The 17,620-nt window shown below is 40.4% G+C and overlaps 1 protein-coding gene across 1 annotated transcript in view; it reads left to right on the forward strand.

Annotated features, from left to right (window-relative positions):
* Positions 1 to 17,620, forward strand: part of PARD3B (par-3 family cell polarity regulator beta) — a 402,224-nt gene that overhangs the window by 353,695 nt on the left and 30,909 nt on the right. The window lies entirely within an intron of this gene.

The following is a 17,620-nucleotide window of genomic DNA, read 5'->3' on the forward strand; positions in this document are numbered from 1 at the left end:
TCAGTGAAGAGACATCCTGGTGACTGATTGCATAATTGTAAATAAAAACTTACTCTAATCTTCAGGACGGAAGGTCTTTCTTTAAAGAGTCAAGAGACAGCTGAGGAGGAGGAAAACCTTCTGGTATAATTTTTCTTGCTTCGCACAGGAGATAAGATCACCAGGGAAGCTGCAGCTGGAAAGGGGATTGTGGGTCTCTGCATATATTTTTAATACTCAATTAGTTCTTCCTATGCTTTGTCAGTCAGCTGTTTTACCTAAGCCAGCTTCTCTATATGATGTCTTTCTAACATACAGCAGCTGCTGCAATCACTACTTGCCATCTCCTGAAACATGCAGATAAGTTGGGAAGTAGCAGAGGATAATTTGAGAAGACACTATCTTGTCACAAATCAACAGACTCAGAAATGGACCCTGGGTCTTGTCCTCCAAAAAGTATCTGAGAACTCATGAGGCAAATTTCTCTCTGATAAAGCTGACATTGACAAGTGGCCTTTAGCTGACACTGTAATGGGACAGAATTTCTAATAGAAGGGGTATTTCTAACAATCTACTTTTTTTTTTTAAGTGGGATAAATCAAGTTAAAGTGCAGAGCTGGTTGAAAAGCCAGCATTGTAAGGCAAAATGATCTCATGACAGGCAATTGGGATCCATAAATGTTTTAAAAATAAGGTCAAAAATTCATTTTAAATAGGCCTGCTATTCTCTCATCATCCATTCCCCACCCCCTGCATCCATTTTCCAGTCCTCTGCTGTTCTTCTCATCTGTTGCTGGATGAAATTTTTGCTCTTTTGCGCCTTCATTCTGGTCTTCCTTCCCCACAGTCTGTTCTTTTTCTTTTTGTAAGTAACTGAATAATTCAGTTTAGTGTGTCTCCATAAACAGACACATGTATATAGCCCTGTCTGTGCTATGGAGCCAGATCCTTCAAAATTCATTTCCAGTTCCTTTGTGTTTTGGTTTCTCATTGAGTTTTGCGTCCTTTGGAATCCTCTACACCTGCTGCCACCCGCCTTCATTTCAGGTTCACAGCTAGGATAAATGGTGAACCCAGTTCTACAGGGTAGATCACAAGGGTTAAAGTAAACCTCAGTCAGAGGGTTAACCTAGTTAACCAAAGAACAGGCTTGTCATGACTGTAAATACTGTTCAGGAAAGAGTGCCAGTTGTTGTCAGTACACTGTGAGATTACCCTAAAATTTTCTGACACTCAGGATGTCTGCTGGGAAGCATCAGCTCAAGACAGAGTGCATACGTATTCATGTCCTAACAGAACATCAGATAGTGAAAGCACTCATGAAACTGTTCTGTACAAGCCTAATCCTAAGGCCATTGGACCCTACAAAAAAAGGCAGAATATGTCTGTGTGGTATTATCATATAGTGCAGTATCAGTCAGACCCTGAGAGAACCGCATAAGCAATAAACTGCAAGAACTTAGACAGTAACCCTAGGAGTTAGAGAGCCTTTTCATGGAGCACTCTTTTTCAGGGCATTAGAGTCACAGAGTAGTAACCCGTCATAAATACAGAAGGAGCTATGAAGAAAAGCTGTAAATTTAGCATATATGCTTTTATTTAAAGGCATTTAAATAATGAGAAATTAATAATCTATTTGAAGATTTACTTGGATTGTCTTAAAGACTTTGTACAAATTCAAGTTACTTAATATCAATTCTTTCCTTCAGAGTGGCAGTAAATTCTTGAAGCATTCTTTGTAATATACATTCAAGGACTATGTGTAACACAGGCCACATTGCAAATAATTCTTCACCTGTTAGTGACCACATCAGCTTCACTGTACCAAACTTTATGTTAAGTGGCTGAAAGAGCTGCTTTTTTATTTGCAAATGAGGTTTGTAAGTTGATAAGTAGCCTAAAGGTATAAGAAAACCTGCTTCTGGATATTAACTGTGAACATTTTGATTGAAACAAACCTGTAATGTACTGAGTTTTGTCAGTTCCCAGTCAAGAGTATGGAATCATGCCTGTCTGTGTTAAAGGCCAAGTACTTTATTGTGTGCATGGCAGGGATCCAAGCCTAAAAATCAAACAGGAAAAAAAAAAAAGGAACGTTAAGAACTGCATTCTTTTTCCATAATGTGTCAAAGGGTTCTATGCTTACTTCAGAATGAATAAGGAGCTGTTTGTACTTTTCATCATCAATTAATTCCAGGTTCAGGATGTTGCATTTCAAATAGGTTAGGTTCCCAAAACTCACCAGCATTTGTGTTGGACCACAGCTAGAAACCAAAATTCCAACTTCCAGAATAATAGCATTCCTGTCTTCTAGCGCAATGGGAGAAGTGACAATTTTATGTACTTTGTGAAACCATATAGCAGAAACTGCTGTGAATTCCAGACTTTGAGCCTACAGACTGTTAGTCAGTAGAAAACAGTGAATTAAAAAAAAAAAAAAAAAAAAAAAGGCAATGCCTTACTCCATGTAGCTGTTTTGAAAGCTGTGGATCAGAAGTATTTGAGTATATGTTATTAGAACTATTAATTAAGAGAGGATTTAAAGCATCATTCTACTAGGATGCATGATTAGCTCACCAATCAATAACTTTTTGTGGTCACTACTTATCTCTCTATAAGGAAGGGTTCAGATTGGGGTATATTCTAAAAAGCTGTTCTAAGCAAGCAGAGAGATTTTGAAATTTGAAGGCTGGCTTTGGGGGTAGGTTTGGGGGAAAATTATTTTAGAGAAATCCCTGCCAAACCTCATGTGAAAAATAAACTATTCCAAATGGTACGTGCAAGGAGAGCCAAATTCAATTCCATTAATACTAGAAATAAAGAGTGACTCTTATAACTTGCTTGGAGTTATTCCTACTTACACAAAGGTTAAATTTGGCATAGGGAAACTGAACCAGAGGGGAGTCTGAAATGCTCGTGTCTTCACGCTTAGCACTATGTACACACTCTTGTTTACCAAGGGAAACAGTTCTGGTGCCATATGCCGTTTTACCAAAGCCCGCCGGTACTCTTTATACCCTACAATATTCCATGAATCCCAGAAATAGATCATGCCATCTACTCCACGAGGTACCTCATCTCACAGCCACTTTTTGTTTTATTTAAGCACAGGGGGGTTAATCTGAGACGGACAGACTCTAAGCTTTGCTCTTTCTTCATAGAAATAGGGGGAGGAACTTGGACAAAGGCGGGTGGTGCTGCCAGGCCGCCTGGCTGTGGCTTTCTGTGCAGGCTGGCAGCACTGGGAGGCTGCACATTACCACATGCTCCAGCAGTCGTGTCCCTTGCAGCTAGCAAAGGTTCTTCTGATGTTGCCCAAATTGAGAACTTGATTGTGGTATCACAGAGACCATGACAGCTGCCACAGATTATGTTGATATGTTATGAAGGGCCCTAGAGGTTTCCTGTTGTATATATTTTTCCTAATTTGCCAATATGTTTGGGGAGGCAAGAAACAAATCTCTAATTGGTAATTATATTGATGAGGGGAACAAGTAATACATGCCATGTAGTGTGGTGAACAATTACTGTACTTGTGTGCAGAGCCTTGGCTCTGCAACTTTCATCCTTTGGGCACAGCTGGACGGGCACAGAAATGGCAGTTTCAGAGCTCGGCTTTAAGCTGGCCTGTGGCTCTGTGCAAAGGCTTCGTTGCAGTTGTGAGCAGCACAATAGCTGGGCCTTTGTGACTTGCTTTGTTTTTGGCAGCCTTCTGCCAGCCTAGGCCTTAATAGTTTTCTGGCTGCTTGTTGGTCACTCAGTAGATACGTGACTGTGTGACCGCTTCCCTTGAACATGTGTGCACACTGTCAGTCTCTGGCCAGCGTCACATGCTGAAGGCGGAATAGGATTGAAATTTTAACACTGAGCCCTCATGAGGGGTTGGTAAAGCTCCTACTTTGCACTTTGAACTTTCCCTTACCCTCAGTGATACGTACTTCTCCATGACAGCTCGGTCCCGACCTCTAGCAAGTCAGTGCCCCACATACCATAGAATCAAATACAGCTGCTCGTGGGCCTGACTACAAGGGGGGAAAAAGTACGCTTCCTTTTAAAATTGATCTCTCCTTCCTCAGGCTATTAGTAAGAGGCCTGCTTCAACTTCTGGAAAGAGGCCCCAGTTACAACAACGCTCATTTTCTTAATCATGAGACAAGTCTGTAATGCCATTTAAATTCATGTCTGAAGCTAAGCACATGCTTAAGGTATTTATTAGATCAGGCCTGGAGCCGGGCCTCAGACTTGACCCCTTCATAGGCACAGGCTGAAGGCTTTGCCTTTCCTATCAGGTATCCGGTACATTTATCAAATAGATGCTGACAAGGTTGACTTCTTTTTGAATTCTCACAGCTTAATCTCCCTGGGTTATGTCCTTGTTCGGTATGTTGCTGATTAAAAAGAAATCTCTCCCCTCAAAAATATCGATGATCCAAAGAGTTGCCTAGCTCCTGTTGTCCCAGACAGTATCCTGTAGCCCAAAGATGCTAGTCATTGTCCAGTTCTACCTGCTTGGGGTAATGTCCCACCAAGACATAGAGTAGTTTTGATGAAGTACTGTAGCATTTGTCCATTTAACATAATGGAAAGCAGAATGACCTCAGAGAGGTAAACTGCGGTGGTTGCCCAGAGTGTGCAGAGCAGGGTCAAGCTTGAAAGAAACCGGGTCAAGCAATACAATTATGTCATTGAGGCTGTTACAGGACAGGTCTTTTATTTTTTATAGTTAAGTATGTGACAGAAGCCAGCTGAAATAATGGACTTTCGATTACTTTTGATTTCTGGATTGAGATCTTACATTGTGTATGTGTAGCACTTCTCATTACTGCAGCATAAGATCTGAGCTGTAGGTCCTGGGTCTTCTGGAGTTTTGTTGAAGTTCCTCACTGCAAAATGCATTAGAAGAACTGCTTGTTAAATTACATCATAGGCACAGTTTCAGCAGCCAGGGTGTCAGTGTTCTGGTTACGTTGTTGTCTCGCAGTTAAAAACACTAAAAAGTTCAAGATTTCTTCACAGCCAAGGTGTGAAAAGCAATTAGAATGTATCGCTGGGTGCTGGGTATAAGCAATTATCTATGAATATATAAAGGCTCTATTTTTTCTCAACAAACAGGCGACATTGTTATAATTATTTAAAATGAAAAAGAAAGTCACTGACTCAGACATTGAGAGATTGGGCGGATAACTTTATTAGTTCCCAGTCTAGGGTCTGCAGTGCAGATGCTAATCTAATATCAAGATTGCATTAAAATAAAGCACAAAATATGGGAAAGAGAACTTCATTTACCCGGTAAGGCTGGTGCTGTACATGAGTTTGGTTTTTCTGCTCAAGGCCAATTCTTTTCAACTTTCAGCTTCAACTTTTATTGTTAAAGAATGCTTGGAAAAAAAATATTAACTCCCCTTTTTCTTGTTCAATATGGGATCCAACTAGAACACAGTCTTTCCATTGAATGTGCTGAGTTTTGAGAAGTTCTGTGAAATTTAGAAGTCAATTTCATTTTTTGTTTGCTTTTTAAAAAACTTTCTTTAATGTTCTTGCTTTGATTAGTAAACTGAATTTGTCAGCAGGAATTTGCTGGTACAAAAGTGTGTCTGATGAAATACCTGCACTGTGCAACCTAATCTGAAGGATTGATTTTGATATATATGTACATATTTTAATCTTTTTAAGACAGTTGCTGTTCAGCTGTGTTTAGTAACAATAAGAAAGCAAAAGTGATGAATACTGCTGCTTGGGTTTGCTACTTTTTCTCTTCAAACAACCCGGCTGCTAGGTTACGTGTCACATTGCCCAATAGTAAGTAGAGCCATTCCAGCTGAACTGTTCGTCATAAGTCCTGTATGACAGGAGCTGTTTAGTCTTCTGTATTCCAGGTGCTACTGGGTTGTTTGCCTTCAGAGGACAGTGCTGGCTCCAAGGGGATCCTCCTATTCAAGGCAGATGATATGCAAATAATCCAGTGCCCCAGAATATCATAGATTTCATGAAGTAGTATGTTAATTTCAACATGTGTGTTGTGAATGCCTACAACTGAGAAGGAGGACAAATTTTGGTATCTCTTTTAAAATGTGGTCTGGTGACTAATGGTGAGATTTTTGTATGTAGTCTTTTCATTTGTTTTCTTGATAGGCTGCAAATAATGGCCATCAAAATTACCATTGCAAATAACGCATTGTTGTATTAGGAAGACCAGTACTGTGCGTGACAAGTAATGGCAGTGGCTGTCAAGGAACACGGACTCTGGGGAGGTCTGGAGAGCCTGTATACTTTATACAATGAGGCATTTCAAGAAAAGTCAGAGCAGCAGATACCTAAGTTGAAATTATAACTTTGAAGGCATGGTATGACTAAAAACAAGGCAAGCAAAAGAGAGTTCTGAGGAGATCCAAAAGTTTCTTTTATTACATTACGCATGACCATATCACATTATATTCTGTAGTTTATAATTTGATGATAACTCCTTCAAGATAAGATAGTTTGAAATACATGCCTGTGCCTTCTATCCCTGGTCTACTGTCATCAAACAAAATCATTCTGACAATCTAAATTCAATCTTTCCTGTGGAATGATTATAGGGGAATTTAACAAAATACTATCTGGTGGTACCCACCAGTGAATCAGTTTTAACATTTACATTTGCATATGAAGCTAATTTCAAAGTATTTCTTTTAATTTGCTAGGAAGATACTTGTCAAGTTAGCAATTAAACTGTAATTTGGTCACTGAGGTGTTTACACGGATTAATAGATCTCTCCCTTCAGCGTATGCTCCTGAGTTAGAAATAATAGCTATACTGTGTGGTAGCATGACCCCACTTGAGTTTCACACACACATGCACAAAATCAAATTCCATCACATTTTAATGCAAATTTTACCTTTGCAAATGATGGCCTGAAAAGAATGAGTTTCCATGGCAACCTTAGGGGAACACATAACCTGTTTATCATAACTTCTCCATGAAACAAGACAGGGGGTGGGGAATATGCTTTGATGTCAGTTGTATTTTTCTGTAGAGATCATTCTTCTCTAGCATGTTTTGAGAATTTACCAAATGCTCCCATACTGTCCTAAATAAACTTTTTTTTCCCTTTCTTAGAAGCAGTTATAGAAAATAATATAGAAGGGCAAGGCCATAGGTGGTATTCAAAACCATTAACTGACCTTTCAGCTGGTGTCTATAGTTTGACAACTGGGTCAACATTTTGAAAGACCGATCACAAATTACTACATACAGAGATCTCTTCCATCACTTTCTCACTCCTTGCTTTGCCTCCATGCTTTACATTTGGCCCTTGGGTATCCCAGCTGCCTTTCAAAGGCACTTTAACATTTTGCTTTCGCATTCTTCCACTTCAGTGCTGCAAGTACTGTCTGAAAAATGCATTGAAATATCTCAACTCTCACATTGTGGGGCTACACCACAGAAAAGGAATGTATTGATTATACTTCATATTCGGTGATGACTCTCAGAGTGGAGGTGGTATCTTCTGGAGCTGCCATTAGTGAGGGGTGAGTTTGATGGCTTTGAGCATCTGCAAGGCTGTATTTTTCCTGCAGATGCATAGTAACTCCTGGCTAAAAGAAAGTATGTCTGCAACATTTTTTTAAGGTCACTAGGAGTAAGGAACAGATGTTGAGGTTTTTCAGAATGCTGCTTTGAAGTGCCATTTAGGAGTCAACTAACAGGACTGACCCTATAGGCAGTGATTTTGGGGACTGGAACACAGAAGAACCATTGCCCACAGTTACCCATCTGGTATCCATCTGGTACCAGCAAACAACAGACAGTACCAAATCGCAGAGAAACTGTACCAACTGCTAAATTGGTATCAGCAAGCAAAGAAGGTCGCCACCCAACAGCAGTTGCAAGCAGGAGAAACAATGTCTGTAACATTTACAGACTGGTATCTGAAGATCCGGAGGAACCTGATGCCATAGCATATGGAAAGCAATTCCTCTCTCTAAGCCTGCTTATGCTGATGTTGTTTGCTCAGTATTAATCCAGGTTTGGGATTATATTTTTTGTTAACCATATTGAATTTGCGGTGTGGACAGCTTTTGTCGTAATGCCATTGAGAGAGAGCCTCTCTTTAGTGGCATCTATGTTTAACAGGATTAAGGTGAATTTAATAGCCTGTGCTACAGGCTAACCATTCAAATTCTAGCAATACTGTTCCAGAGTGGTGTCAAGTCACAATAGAAAGAGTTGGGGTTAACTTCTAACTCCGTGACAATTTACTCTGCTCTTTTTCTTTGATGTGAGCTATTCTTGGGGAGAGGTGTGGCAGGGGGTTGTTTCCCAATTTTATTGCCATCTTCCTCTTCTTCCCTTTGTTCATTTTCCCCCCCGTCTTCTATCTTGTCTTCTCTTGCAGCAGTGTGCTGGTTTGTACAGTGGCTAAGTGTTTAGAATGTAATAATACAACAGTGAGAGGTTTACTGCCTCTAGGCGCTACCCCTTCCACTCTTGAGGACCTCCAGCAAGGCATGATTTTATAGACAATGAAAGGCTCTCTCTCCCCTGTGAAGCTGCCTGCCTGCAGGAAGCTTTTCACTGTCTTTTTCCACTACTTGCTCTGCAATTTAGTTCTGTGCCCTGCTATTTCCCCCTTCCCCTCCCTCTTTCCTTCCCAGACACACATGCACATACCCCCCATGTATGCATTCAGCACCAACACCAGCTGTAGGTAGATGCAGCAAAATGGCATTATCTTGATGTATATGTTAAAAACCTCAAAAATACCCCAAACGTTTTCATTTGCCATCCTCAGCATAAGTGGAAATATTGATCTGTCCCCTGTTTGCTTTCCAGGTTCTGACACTGTCATTTCATTTTCCCTAAAAAGAATACAAGCTCATATCTGTGCTGCACAGAGTGGCCATTACACCCTGGCACTGGTGCCAAGAACTCTGCTGACTTAGCTAGAGAGAGATGCTGAAAGCCCCTGACTTGGAGAGAAAATTCAATTCAATTTACTTCATACAGTGTCTCTCATGAAGTATTTCAAAATGCCTTATATCAGGAGATAACATAATGAGAAAATGCTTTAGAGAACTGGGATTCAGATAGCAAGACAAAATGATACACAACAATGAACTGGAGTAAAAGAAAAGACGACTGTCATTTAAAAGCAGTAATCATCTGGATAAGTAGTCTTGTAAACTAATTACAGTGAGAAGAGAAGCAAAGAATGCAAGACTGGGAGGAACAAGAAGCAGCTTAGTTTCAAAGAGAGGCTAAGGCAGAGTTCCCTTTGAGGCGGGGGAGAAGGAGCGGTGCATGGTATTGTAGAAACTAGGAGAGAGCCACTTAATACATACATGTGAAAACGTTTTTTAATGTATGCTCTATATTGCATCACAAGTGTATCTCAGTGAAAAGTTAAATTATTCTGTCTGGTAGCTGGGAAGAAATTAATTGCATTGGCCTGGTTCAGTGGAAGAGCAATTGAAATGCCCCCTTGTAGTTGGAGAATCAATGCCGGTGCGTGCTGAGTTTTTTTGTTGTTTTGCTGCTTTTAAGTTTTGCGCTCAGCTCAAGGGCCTCTGTTTGCCCCTGTACTCTGAGAATAGGTTTGCAAGTGAGGGTGTCGCAAATCTGGTGCTCATTAAAGACAATTAAGAGGTAAAATTAACCAAAACATATTAGACGACTAATGGAAAAAGAAGCCACCCACAGAGAAGGACACAGGCCAGGAAATGATCTCATTTTGCATGGTCAGAGGAAACCATAGTCCTCCTGCACCAGGGTTCAGGGATCACGGAGCTAAGGTTCAGAAAGCAGAATATTATCTTTGTGGGGCTGTGCAGTTTTGGCTTCACCTCCATCTCTGCTATTTTCTCTCTGCTTTCTGTTGTGAGATACAGCAAATGCTGAGAGCTTGTTTTCTACTGAGCTAAGGCAATTGCCATGTTTTTAAACTGTTATGGGAACAGCCTGTTTCCCTTTTAAAGTTCCCATCTGTGTTTGTATTTCCCTCAGTCTATTGCCTTTATAGAGAATTTTCCTCTCTCTAAATCTAAACCATTAGTTTCACCTCCTTGAACAAGAGGTAGGACATCAGTGAGGAGAACTAAATCATCCTGAGATAATCAGCCTTGCTTAATTCCAGCATGGAGCACTGCTGTCATCAGTGCTTCTGGTGCTTATTGCATAGGAAGAAGGGACAAGACTGTAAATATGTACATCTGTGTATATATGTGTGTGTGTGTGTGTGTTTAGAGATAGAAGGGGAACATTTAATTGCCTAGCAATCTTGACTGACCAAGTATTGTTCAGCCATCATACAACTGATTTTCTAAGTGAAAATTTTCAAAACTACTCACCAGCACAGCCAAGATCATCAGTAACTCTGCAGTGTGCGTCTGTGTTTCTTATGGGGAAGATGAAGGATGGTTTGATTACTGTCTCTTTTTTTCTTTTAGACAAGGATGTTTTTCTCTCCCAAGGGAAATGCATTCTAGCAGCATGAACATAACTATTAATCAACACTTAAGCAATAATCAGTGAATGAAAAATGATGACCAGAAACTGAAAATGTACTTGCATAACTATTTTGGCGCTTCTCCTTTGAGATCATGCCCTTGCATTTTAACATGAACAATTCTTATAAAATTAGTGCTGATATATTCCAAAAGGCAGTGATTTAAAAAGCCAGCACTTATTTTTCATGTTAGAAAAAAAAATACCAACAGTGAATGATACATTAAGATCTGCATAACTAATGTTACAAAGCTACTCAATAATGTCTGAGATAGATCCTCAATTGATGTGAACCAGTAATACCTTACGGGGTTACTTCAGAGATGTACATGCCAAATTCATCATCACTAGAATGCTGTGCTCAAGTGTGTAAAGACACGTAGAGGATACAGAGATACTGACGTTTTCCCTGTGTATTTTCACCCAAAAAGGAGAGAGAGCCAGTGAGAGATGCAGGTGTATGTCAGCTTTGGGAATTCCTCCAAGAAGAATCAAGTGCTATTGAAATTAAAACAAACCACTATCAACAGTATTTAGCATGCTTTCCTGAATCAGGGCCAAGGTATGTGATAGCACCCAGCAGAAACCAAGGCTGTGAGACTCTGCTAGGACTGCAGCAATACCTTTCTTTAGCTCTTGACGATGCTCTTTGACAGTTAGCCACAGTTCTAATAGCATCAAGTGTTTTATGGAGTAATCTCAATATCAGACAATTGTACCAAATGCTTAGAAGTGAGTGTGTGCATGTGCTCAAGGGAAGGAAGGCTCAACATTTCCTATGACTGAGCCCAGAAAACAGAACTTTAAAAGTCTGTGAGATCATGACTTGGGCAGTGAAGTGGCACCCACAGCAATTTGTTGGTTCACCTTCCAAAATACCCTGTATTTTCTTTTGACAAAATAATAAAAAAGTTTAAATTAGTTGTCAGACTACCCAAAACAAACTTTCAAGGCATCGGACCATGATTTGAGGAGTTCTTACAACTATATTCCCAAGACATCTTTAAGATGGAGAGGGAACAGAACTATAAGGTTTCTCAGGACCTGCAGTGCTGGGAATGCATTGCTTCCTTCCCTAGTTTTGAAAACTGTCCTGTGTGGAAATTAAGTATGTAACAGGGAAGCTGAAAGTCTTCTCTGTCCAGTGGAGGTGGTTTTGAGGGTTCCTATGGAACATTTCTTGGTTTGCCATTGCAGCCACTTAATGAGGAAAAGCACCGCTAAGAGTATCGAAAAGAAGCATTAAAGGTTCTGCCTTATATCTAAACAATAGTAAAGCAGTACTGATGGGCTCGTATAACATTAGACTCCTCTTTGAGGACTGCTTCTGTCATTAAAATCAATGCAACTTAATTAAAGCAAATTATAGATAGATACATCTATAAATAAGATATTAAAGTGTGCTGCTGAATATGATAATTGCTGCATATTTAGCAATCAGCGTGTGTGTTCTGCTTTTGCCAGGAGGGATTTCTTTCGGTGGAATCAATGGAGCTTTATTAAAAACCATCCAAATTAGAGGGAGAAATGATGAGTGTTATAATAACGCAAAATCACTGTTTCAACTTTCATTGCAAAACCAGGAAAGCAAAATACATCCCTCTTTGTGTATGTAAGGAAAACATCAGGAAAATTCTTTTGAATTGTGAACACTGCTAGAATTTTTAATTTTTACCTTTTGATGCAAAACATAAAAAAGCTGGATGGAGGAAAACATGTTTTCTCTGGAAATGCTGGAGGTCTTGAAGGGTGGGATAATTAGGATATCATAGCAGCAAGCAATTAAGAAGACCCTTTCTATCAACTTCATCCATTTCACATGGAACATGCAGTTCACTGCCTTACATAACCCACCTCTGTTTTAATAGCTAAAGAAAGTCTTAGTGAGTCAAATCATCCTCTTAAATTCCACTGGCAATCCCTAGATCCAGGCAGACTATTGAAATGCAAAAAATAAAATGGATATATTTGATACTTCACCTGTGTGTGAAACTTTGAGACCAGGGTGGGGAACAAATCCACTTTTACCTCTCAGTTTTTTTCTTCAGTTTGCACTTAATTGAAAACAAAAACCAACTGTGTCTCAGCAGAGGGGAGACCTGAAGGTTAAAGGGCAAATTCCGTTATACCATGGCTCTTTTTGGCATGCTGAATCTCAACCCATGTGATTAGAAACGCTCACAGACAAAAGAAGAGCTTTGAGAACAGAGGTCAAACCAGCATCTGAATCAAGTCCTTTAACAGATGATCACAAGACTATTGAAAAATGTGCTAAGCAATGCAACGGTACTATGTGCCATGTTTATACACAGGTTTGCAGGCAAAAGGCACTACTGGGTGGGATTTTCAAAGCACTTGGGTGATGGCAGAACACATGCCTCACTCTGCAGGCTTCCTGGGCTGGATCATGTCTTTTAGTGCTTGTCAGTCATATAAAACAGAGCAGTGGTGTTGTGCCATTTCTTATGGAGAGAAAACCAGAATGCACAAGCTCCGGTGACGTTTCTGAACATACACAGTAAAAAAAAAAAAAAAAAACTTAGGGAGTCCCAGCTTCCTTATCTTCATAAGCTCTTCCTGATCTCCTGTAATTTTAGGTAAGTCAGGCATGACTTAAGTGGTGTCAGCAGTATTTTTCCTTGGGTTCACAAAAGTATGGCTAAAATCAGCTCAAGCTGTATGAAGTTATAGTATTGCTACTTACGTAGAAGGCAACACAGACTGTTGTGTTTCAGATCTTAATGATGATTGAAATGTTTGGAGGAGGCTTACTGTTCAGAACTGGGAAAAGTAAGGGGTTAAAAAGAAAAAAAATGAAAAGGGCAAAGGAGATGTTTAGCATAAAAACGGAAAATGAACAAAGCTTTACACCCCTATGTATTTCTTTTTAAGACTGAAATTCCTGATGCAGAGCTACAGTTTTCCTATAGCTAGTTAGGAAACTTTAAACAAACTTTTTAACAAACTGATCTCTGCAAAGATGGTCAAAGTTTTCCAATAGAGCCCTGAGTAATACCTGCTGCATATGACAGAGGGATCGATAACTGCAGCCTTCTGAGACAGCCACCCTGAAAATGCCTCTGCTTTATTCCTTTCTTCCTTGTGAGCGATACACAAGGTCTTGGGTCTTCAGCCTGCTGACTTAATTTGGGATGGACCTAGAGCAGGGAGCTCGGGTAGCTCAGGTGGGAATACGTGAGAGGAGGTAGAGCCCCGGGTGAAACCACAGTCATGCTGAATGCTATCTCCACTGCCAGGGGCAAGGAACTGCTACTGGTATTCGTTTGTGGGGTGCTAGCTCCCATCTTGAGCTGTGGGTGGGTGCACAAAGAGTTGATTCTGGCTTTGTAAAGCTTCATGAAGTTTAAACGAGATCACTGCAGTTGTTCATACCACAGTGGCTGTCCAGCCCCAGATGCCTCACTCCATACGGAAGAGGTAAGGGAGACTATCCTCTTAGCCTAGAATAAATACTCCAGGAGAAAGCCAGGGGAAAGCAGGTGAGGAGTAACAAGATGCAGCATGTCCTGGGAAAAAAAAAAAAAAAAAAAGTGCAACCCCTTGCACTTTTATGTGCATGTTTCAAGGTACTCTCAGTCTTCAGGATATGAAGTAAATCTTTTTCTTCTTGTAAAGAATTGTTCTTCTGCAACTCCAGCACCTTTCAGTAGGCAAGTCCTAGGCTTATTTCAGGATACCTGCCTGCAGGTATACTCTACTCACACCATATAATTTACGTGCAAATACTTGAATTACCTAAGACACTTGTTCTCTGGTTTGATCTAAATGTGCATGTTCACTTTTTCTTTTTGACCTGGGAAATTTTCCTTGGGAGAATTAGCAGGTTTGAGATACTTGCTGTTAGCTTATCATTTCCTTGTATCAGAAGACTCCTCTGAAGTACCTTGCAGTTAGCGTATTTGACATAGATTGCACTGACACCTGCACAGCTTTTGTCTTGTTTTCTCTTTTTCTTTATAGCTATTTTTTCTTTCTGTCTGTTTGGGATCTGAATGTGAAATAAAGAATTTACAGTTTTCTGTCTTGAAACAAACGTGGATTCCGTTTGTCCTGGAGATGAGGGGAGCCGCAGGCCTGCTCTCCTTCTATTCCTTCACGTTAGTCCCCTGATGATGCCTGAGGATGCAGAAGGCAGGGCACAGTGCCTGCACTGCTCTCCTATCTGCATTCCCCCAGCTGCTGGGGACTGGCAGGGTTTTAATTGAAGACTCAGAGGTGTCACACTTTTTTTCCTGAAGTGATGTATTTCTATGACAGAAATTTTATTTACCAATGGAAAGTATTGGAGAGAGAGAGAGATTTGAATATATATATTAAAAAAAAAAAAAAAAATCTAACTAGAAAAAAGCCTTTCTGCCCCACAGAAAAACTTGACCGGAAAGGCATTACAATATATGGGTGCAATATCTTGTCCATTTGTCTCGTATCTTGTCTCCAAGTGTGGCCACTGTGGTGTGCTTCAGAGGAGGCAGTGGCACAGTTGCCCAGCGGGCAGTCAGGAGAGCAGCCTGCTTATGCCAAAGTTTCTAGCAGCTCGCTTTCAGAGAAGGGCTCGTTCTTTGAGGCTGTAGCTGACTTGAACCTGTCAGAGACTTTACAGCTGTCTGTTAACCTGGTGCTCCTTCTTTGGATTAATTCAAGTGTCCCAGTTATTCAAGGGTTTGGCCGTGATACTTTGCAACAGTAAGTTTGATGAATTGTTTGTTGTTGTTTTTTAGTAAAGATGGCATTTCCTTTCCTCAATTTAGGCATGCTGCTCTTTTAATTGCACTGATGGGATGATGGCTGTTTCTGTGTTTATCTCTCCCCCGTTATTTTTGCATATTCATGTTTTGCTTGTTAGTTATTTGAGGCCGCTCTACGCTAAGATGATTTCTTCTTAATGATGGCTCTTTTTTTAAGTTGATGTAGTTAATTTAAACCCTGAAAAAATACAGATGCGTGTTTCCAATCATTCTTAGTGTTGTGCATTACCGTACATTTGTGAAACATGCATTTAATCTGCCGTTGTGTTCTCTTTGTGCTGGCTGGAGAGTTGATCTCAAGCCTCTGGCAGGGACTCAGCCGAACATTGCGTCTTCCGTCAGCTCTCGCGCCTTGCTGGGCACCACGTGGTCAACATCCCTTTGCCTTGGGTGGAACAGCCAGTTTTTAATCCTGTTTGTTAGGGTTCTTGTTTACTCGCCTAAGTACCTGGCAATTATTAAATATACCATTAAAATACATGTACCTGTCCTGAGGCCAGCTGTGTGTTCCCTGTCTGGGGGAAGGAGGGCAAACTGGAATATTTTGCTAATTAGTAATGCCAATTCTTAGCTTGGTTTGTTGTGAAGGCAGCAAGGAGCCATTGCTTTGACTCGTTCTGAAGAGCAAATAATTGTGTCCATAATTGTTCCGTTTTCACAACTTCCCTCTTCGTCAGGGTAGTATTTTATTTCAGGCACCATTTTGCTTTGGCTGAGCGATGCTACGTTTTTACTGCTGCGTGGACAGATGGGGAAAGGAAAGGAGAAGAAATGTCTGAGTCTTTAATTAGCAATAGAGAGCCGGAGCTTGCTTTTCCAGTGCGTTGAGGGGTTTATACAGGATGGGGAGACTGAGCAGCTCGATGGAACCAAATTAGCAAAATGGTATCCACCGCCAGGGAGTTTCTATGGCAACTGGCTCTCGAGTCGTATATACAAACAGAACTGGCAGGGGGGACCTCCTTCTATTTGGTCTGTAGGAAACCATCAGAAAAGGGGTATTTTCGGGCTGTAAAAAGGCCTTGTGATATAAATATTTCTTACTTTCTGGTGACTGGTGTAAGTTTTGGGATCGCTATTGAGCACTGACATAATTCTAAATCTGTTCCTGTTACTGCACATTGACTGGCTCCTGCTACTCATGGTAGGTGTGAAAGTAATCACTGTGAAGCTTGCACGGCATCCCGAGTGCACAGTCAGTTACCTGGCACATCATTTAGCTCATAAACATCTTGCCTCTGAGCATAATTAATAACATATCTACTGCCATGCAGGTAGACTGTATTCTACATGGCTTTTTTGCTGAGCAAACTAAATTACACGTTCAGTTTTTTTTCCTTCTTCATTCTTCTTCATAAACAGGAGAAACTGGGAGGTTCCTCCCTCACCACTGTACCTGATGAATTAAGGGAAATTACCAACCTGATCAAATTAGCAGTGTGAGAACAGCCAAAGCAGCTCTGACTCTCAGCCTGAGTGCATCTATCTGTGCAAATTCTCTCTACGTGTCACTTTTACTGGTAGAAAAAAATGAATGAATGATCATTTTAGACTGCTGCCCTCCTTTTGAAATGTAGGGCAATTACTGTTACTTTTCACTCGTCCAAAATCAGGCACTGCTAACGTAGGGGTCATTTCCAATCAGAGGTGGTTATTTCTTGTGGCCACGAGGATTCCTTTCTGTTTTGCCTCAGATAAAGGGGAATTAGCAAGAGGCCTGTAATAAATATTTTTTTCACTTAGGAGTGTCTTGGATGCTCAGTGAGTGGTAAGGCGCATAATGGTATTTGTCTAGCATAATTCCTGTGCTTTGCTAGGAATTATGCCTCTGTTTGCATTGCACTTGTCTTATGTAATGGGTCCATACTAGAGAGATTGTACATGAATATGCTGTGTAAAAGTAGATAAGACCTACTACACCTGAGTGCACAACCTGTCCCGTTGTAGAAGCTTTTAAATCTCCTCAGTAAAAATGACATATTATACATAAATCACAAGGCTAACAGAAATGTACTCTAACCTGTGGAACGTGCAAAATGTTAATTTTTGTTTGTTTCTCTATAATCAGGCATTTGCAGAAAGCTTCATGTGATTTATTCTTTTCTTTTTAATGAATTGTTAAAAATGTTTGAAAAAGACATTAAATCTTCCTTTCTGCCATTAATCTGTAAAAGAGGAAGGGGATTTTAAATGGCCTCTTAGTATATTGCTTTATAAAACTGCTGATTCTAGCAGCACCGGAATAGGAATACATACTAATGTAGGAAACACTGAATGCAGTCAGAGCCTCCTGCATTTATGGAGGAAAAGACTAATAGCTCCATTTTAACAAGGCTCTTAACACTTTGGGCCATCAGCAGGCATTGAGTGAGTGAAATTGGGAGAGCTC

The sequence above is a fragment of the Oxyura jamaicensis genome, chromosome 7 (genome assembly GCF_011077185.1).
Source record: "Oxyura jamaicensis isolate SHBP4307 breed ruddy duck chromosome 7, BPBGC_Ojam_1.0, whole genome shotgun sequence".
NCBI classification, from domain to species: Eukaryota; Metazoa; Chordata; class Aves; order Anseriformes; family Anatidae; genus Oxyura; species Oxyura jamaicensis.